The 6,803-nt window shown below is 54.6% G+C and overlaps 1 pseudogene; it reads right to left on the minus strand.

Annotated features, from left to right (window-relative positions):
* Window positions 1–6,684: 6,684 nt before the first annotated feature.
* On the minus strand, window positions 6,685–6,803 carry LOC143953174 (5S ribosomal RNA; annotated as a pseudogene).

Consider the following 6,803-nt stretch of genomic DNA (forward strand, 5'->3'; position numbering starts at 1 on the left):
TGTCCCTGTCTGCCTTCTCCCAGGACCTTTTGCAGGGCAGGCAACCTTCTGGAGAGGCCACCCAGGGTTCCCCATCTCCCTCCCCCCTCTGTGCTCTGGGGGGAGCAGGCCATGGATCCACCACCTTCCCTGCTGCATACCCAGTGCTCAGAGGCCTTCCCCCGCCTTCTCCGCTCAGCTCCTCTCCCGAGCAAGGCCCTCAGCTCTTCCTTGTCCCCCACATCCTTGGGCGTTATGGAGGACTCTCGGGAGCGCTCGGACTGTCTCCCTAGTGGGGATGCTGGAACGCCCCTGGCGGCTGTGGGGGGGCTCCGGTGGCATGGCCGCAGCCTGCCTCCCCTAAGGCGCAGAGGCCCCCCCGTTCTCGGGACTCTAGTGAAGTCAGGGACCGCTCAGATGCCATCCCCTCCTATGCCCAGGTGGCCCGGGCCCCTGGCCGCCTCCGAGGAACTGCCCAACTGGACCCCTCACCCTGCCCCCCCCATGCTACCTCCTGGGCTGACCCCAGGGGACCTTTGCCATCGTGGCCCCCCTCCCCTACCCGATGCCATGAGGCCGTTCGCCCTGACTGGCAGATGTACCTGCAATCTATGCAGACGAAAGAGGACTTTAAACAGCTTATCACGGAGGTACAGGCCACTTGCCGCGCTGAGATCCAGTCCCTGCACACTGGCCTCAAACATCTATCTGACCGTGTGGAGATGGTGGAAGAGGAGGTCCAGGAGACCAAGCTGGCGGTCCATCGTGCTCAGGTGGAGACCTCTGACCACCGCCTCTTGCTACGGGATATGCAACGCCACGTGGAAGACCTCGACAATAGAGGTCGCAGAAACAACATCCGCATTCGCGGTCTGCCTGAGTCGGAGGGCGCCGAGGACCTTCAGTCTTCACTGCAAACGCTATTCAACGAGATGTTGGGGGAAGATCCGGACAAGCACATTGAAATGGATAGAGCCCATCGGGCCCTGAGACCCAAAGGCCCGGCCTCCAAACCCAGGGACGTTATTTGCAGAATTCACTCCTTCCCGCTTAAGGAAGACATTATGCGCAAGTCCCGCGCCATCCGAAATCTGGCCTTCGATAACTCACCGATTCAGCTTTACCCGGACCTTTCCTGGATCACGCTTCAGAAACGGAGGCTGTTGCAGCCTCTTCTCCGAGCCCTGCAAGATAAGCACGTTCTCTACAGATGGGGCTTCCCCTTCAGCCTGACCGCGAGACATCAAGGAAAGTCGGCAACTCTCCGCTACCCGGAAGATCTTGTCCCCTTTTGTGACACTCTTGACATTCCTGTCCCTCAGCTGCCTGATTGGGATCTGGTCGCCTCTCCCCCTCCGATGCCGGTGCTCTGGCAGAAAGTCCCTTCAGCCAAATGGCGCAGAGGCCCGGATCCCCACCGCGGGTCACCCAAGCGTGACTGAAGCACTGGCCCTGTCCAACGGACGTCTCCCCTCTACAGTTTTTTCTTTTCCCCTATTTTTGGGGTTTTGTTACTTTTTTTCCCCCCGATTGCCGGAGCTACATATTTTACCAGTTTTTCTTCCTCGGGCTGGCCTAGGTTGAGTCTCGAACCGGATCGACTCCCGGGTTACTGCCCCCCCTGTGGTTTTGCACTTGTTGGTTCCTTTGGTGGAGTGGACTGTTGGTGCCTCCCTAACCCGATTTTTTTTTTTTTCTTTTTGGGTTGGGGAGTCGATAAGGAACCGTACAGATCCGGTGCCCCTATAGGACCTCCGGACCTGTTACTTGATAATGTTTTCTTTTATCTTGTACTGTGTTTTTGTTCCTCTTTTTTCCTCTCTTTCTAGGCTTTTTCCTCTTCTTGCCTCCTCAGAAGTGCCATGCCAGTGGTTCTCCCGGTTGCCGTATCTCCTCCAGTGGTCGCTGCTCCTCCCGAGGCACCTGGGCCTCCAATGGACCGAGCTAAGTATGCCCTATGCTCCACCCCTACTTGACCATGGCTAGGATCCTGTCCCTTAACGTTCATGGCCTAAACTCCAACAAAAAGCGGCACCTGGCACTTAGGGAGTTCCGACAGGCGGGGGCGGGTATAGTAATGGTTCAGGAGACACATTTCAACCGGGGAGACTCCTTTGCGTTTGCCTCCAGGCATTTCCCTCAGGTTTATCAGGCCTTCAACCCACGGAAGAGAGCGGGAGTGGCCATTCTTTTCCGGCGGGGAGTCCCCTTTACTTGTACATCCGTGCACCTAGATCCACGGGGCCACTACATTATACTCCGTGGTCTGTGGCGTACGCAGGCACTGACCTTATGCGTCCTCTATGCCCCCAATGTCCATCAACATAAATTCTTGTCTAAGGTGTTTTCCCGTTTGTTTAAGACGCCCCCCGGGCTCCTGGTGATAGGGGGAGATTTTAACCTTACTCAGTCCACACTCCGAGATCGCCTAGCAGTGGGCCTCCGGATGCCTCAGGCTAGGACCTTGAGAGACTCCAGGCTCTTCCGCCAAATTACCAGAAGGCGGGGTCTTTTTGACGCCTGGCGAGCTCTGCACCCGCAAGACCGCCAGTACACCTTCTTCTCCGCTCCCCACGGCACACACTCGCGCATCGATCACTTTTTTGTTAACAACGCGACACTGCGGGCGGTCCAATCTGCAAATATACTCCCCATCTCCTGGTCAGATCACGCCCCCATAACTCTAACTCTAGCACTGGACTCCCCCCTTTATAAGCCCTGCACCTGGAGGCTGAATAACTATCTCCTGCAGCATGCTCCGGCAAAGGCGGAGCTGGAGTCTTCGCTCCGGCACTATTTTGTTGAGAACGACACTCCAGACGTCTCCCTCACTACCCTCTGGGCCGCCCACAAGGCTGTCATCCGGGGGCGCTGTATAGCTCTGTCTTCAGCCTTAAAGCGGGACGCACGGACCGCCAGGTTACTGGCTGAAAAACGACTTAAGACCCTTGAGGCCCGTCTCTTGGTCTCCCCCTCCGTCCCCACCCTTAAGCGAATCGTCCAGACTAGGCAGACACTTCGGGACCTGGCGTTGGGATCGGTTGAAAAAGCTCTAGTCCGCTTACGACAACTGTACTATGACAAAGGGAACAAAGCACAGTCACTATTGGCCCGGAAACTGGCGGACCGTACGGCGACCTCTGCCCCCGCCCAAATTAAAAATAAGGGGGGGACCTTTTGACCCACCCCCAAGCGATGGTGGATGCGTTCGCGGACTATTATACTGACTTGTACAACAGACCGGACATCCCCCACAATCCCCCAACCTCGGACCAGTCCGCCCGCATTACCCAGTACTTGGACAATATAGTTCTACCCCGACTGCAAGACGCGGACCTCCGAGAACTGAACGCCTCTGTCACTGAAGAGGAGCTCTTGGAGACTGTGAGGACCCTCCCTGCCCACAAGTCCTCGGGACCAGACGGGCTCCCCTACGAATACTACAAGGCGTTTATACCCCTCTTAAGCCCGCACATGACCAAGCTTTTTAACTCCTTTCTCCAACAGACCCCGGTCCCGACCGACATGCTAGGCTCGTTTATTTCCCTTATTCCCAAGCCAGACAAAGACCCGACTGTTTGCGCTAGTTACTGACCTATAACCTAAAAATTTTTACGAAGCTGCTAGCGAATCGCCTTAACACAATCCTCCCTTCCCTAATACACAAGGATCAAGTGGGATTTGTCCCCTTGAGACAGGCAGGGGATAACACTAGAAAGATCATTGATCTTATTGACGTGGCGAATAGGGATAACCTAGGATTTTTGGTTCTCAGTTTAGACGCCGAGAAGGCGTTTGACCGCCTCAGCTGGCCCTTTATGGAGGCCACGTTACACCGCATGGGCTTCCGGGGCCCATATCTGCGAGCGGTGCGGCACCTCTACACCACCCCCTCCTCGCAGGTTAAAACCCCCTTCGCCACGTCCTCAACTTTCTCTATCACTAATGGCACCCGCCAGGGCTGTCCGCTCTCTCCTCTCCTTTTTGCTCTATGTGTGGAGCCTCTGGCGGCTGCCGTTAGAAGCAACCCCGATATTCGGGCGATCCCGGTCAGGGGCAAGGAATTCAAGATTTCGCTCTTCGCAGATGACGTTATCCTCACCTTGGCTCAGCCCGGGATCTCACTCCCCAACCTCCACTCCAAGCTAGACCGATATGGGGAACTTTCCGGCTACAAAATGAACCCGTCCAAATCGGTGGCCCTCCCACTAAACATGGGGGCGACTGAGACGACCCGCCTACGCGCCGCTTTCCCATACAAATGGGAAAGCTCTTCCCTTAAATATTTGGGGGTCCTCCTTACGCCATCATTCCACTCCCTATATCAGGCTAATTCCCCCCCCCTCTTTCGGGCGATTAGGGAATTACTACGTAAATGGAAGGCCCACCACATATCACTCATAGGACGGATCACGTCTATTAAAATGGTGATCCTCCCCAAGCTCCTGTATCTGTTCCAGGCACTGCCAATCCCGGTCCCGTATGCACAGTTACGCGGGCTCCAGAAGGATCTGTTGAAATTCGTATGGAACTACAGAAAACACCGGGTCCCAAGCTCTGTCCTGACGGCCTTGCGCTCTGACGGCGGTTTGGCGTTCCCCGACTTAGTCCGCTACTACCAGGCCGGTCAGCTGCGGGCCATAGCCTCCTGGTTTCCGCAGAAGTCTTATAATAGATGGTCGGAGATTGAAAAGATCTGGCTGGCTCCTGTACACCCGAACAGTTTCTTATGGGGAGCGAAGTTCGATATAGATTCGGGTCGACTACTGGGGCTGATGGCCCAGCTTCGTCTCCTCTGGCGGAAGCTCTCCCACGACCACAGTCTCCACTCTGAGTTCTCCCTACTGACCTCCTTCCTCTACAACCCGACTCTACCGACCAGCTTGACCCACCAGATGTCCTGGCCTTGGGCCTCGCGTGACCTGTTCCACTTGGGGCACCTGGTGGACCCCAGAACACGACGGCTGTTGTCCTTCTCGGAGCTCCAGGCTAAGCATGACCTCCCCCATCAGACGTTCTACAGCTACCTACAAATTAGGCACTTTGCACAATCTAGGGCCCCTCACCTACGGTTCTCCCCGCCCTCTCCCTTTGAACTGATAATCCTGGCAGGATGGAATCGCAGAGGGTTGATTTCAGACATTTATCGCGTCCTCAACGCATACCACTTTCAAACGAAGGGGAAGCACTCCTACATGAAACGCTGGGAGGGGGAATTGGGTGAGGAGCTCCCCCTTGAGACCTGGCAGGGGGTGTGGCGCCAGGCAGCCAAATCTTCTCTGTGTACATTGTACAAAGAGAATTTCTACAAAATTCTTTTCTTCTGGTACCAGACCCCGGATATTCTCCACAGGATATACCCCTCTACCTCGGATCGCTGCTGGCGATGTCTGAGGGAGCGGGGCTCCCTGTTCCATATCTACTGGGCCTGTCCCCTGATTGCCCCATACTGGCTTACGACTCGTAGGCTGCTCCAGCGTCTATTCGACGTTCCTGTGCCCCACTCCCCCAAATTTTTCTTGATGGGCCGGTCCCAACCCGCTCTGACTAGGCCGGGCCGGAAGCTCCTTAGGCACATCCTGACAGCGGCCCGCTGCCTGATAGCCCTTAACTGGAAAAATCCATTGCCCCCGTCTAGGGAGGCCCTTTACTCCAGGATCAAGGATGTTGAGCTCATGGAGAAAATGACTGCCAGGGTGAGGGACAGGCTTGAGGAGCATGACCTGGTCTGGGGGAGATGGCGGCTGCTGGAGGACTGATGGTGAACCGGTGTGGACATGGTGATGTGGACCGTTGGCACTCTATTCCCTTTTCTATGTCTTTCCCTCTTTCTTTCCTTCTCTCTCCTCTTCTCTTTTCCACTCTTCTCGCTCATACTACTGATGGTCCTTGTTTTGTTTTAAGTTTGGCATATAAGCTAGGCAGCAGGCCCTGGGTGGCCTTTTGGTTTCCAGCACGGATAACTGACTTTTGGTGTCTTCCGTCCTGCTGTGCACCCTGGGTCGGTTGGTCTGATCCCGCTGCATTTCCCGGTACTGTATTCTTCTGCACTGTCTATTTACAATGGGCCTCCTGTGTTTTGGAAGCCATGTTACCACTGCTGTATGCCTGTGCTATTACTTTTGTTATGCGACCACGAAAACCAAATAAATTGTTATTTGAAAAAAAATAAAAAAAATAAAAATGGAGGACTCACATCACAAGGTAAACAAGAATTTTTTTAACAAACCTGGGACATCTGGAATACCTTTATATTCTCGCTGGAAGGATGTAGCCTGCTATCGCCTTAGTGCTCTGAGCTTTCTTTGACTGGCCCCTTGGGCAGTGGCTGCCATCGTGTCTCGTCCCCTCTTCTCCTTTCCTGATCTTTCACCCCTTCTCTTTTCTGCCTTCCTCCCCTATCTCTCACCCCCTCCACCCCCTCTCTCTTTTGGAAAAAGTGGAAAATTGGGAATGACGGCCCCACACCCCCCTCTGGATGGATTATGCCGGAGGGACCTGGGGTTTGTGTGACCCTGGATCTTGGTACAGTACTTCATCCGTGCCTCAAATCATTATGATTGATGGAAGGCAGACTCACAGTTGCAAATATACCAGTATCAAGTATTGTTCAGCTGCTTTTTGCTCTGTATTTCTCTGTTGCATTATGTACTCGGGGGACCATCTTCCCGTTTGGAGAAAAAATTATATTTGAAAAAAAAAAGAAGCCTACGACACCTGGTATTCCCAGGCGGTCTCCCATCCAGGCATTAACCAGGCCCGAACCTGCTTAGCCTCCAAGATCAGACGAGATGGAACAGATTCAGGGTGATGTGGCCGTAGAC

The sequence above is a fragment of the Lithobates pipiens genome, unplaced genomic scaffold (genome assembly GCF_037356315.1).
Source record: "Lithobates pipiens isolate NorthernLeopardFrog02 unplaced genomic scaffold, aLitPip1_a1.2 Scaffold_10, whole genome shotgun sequence".
Classification (NCBI taxonomy): Eukaryota; Metazoa; Chordata; class Amphibia; order Anura; family Ranidae; genus Lithobates; species Lithobates pipiens.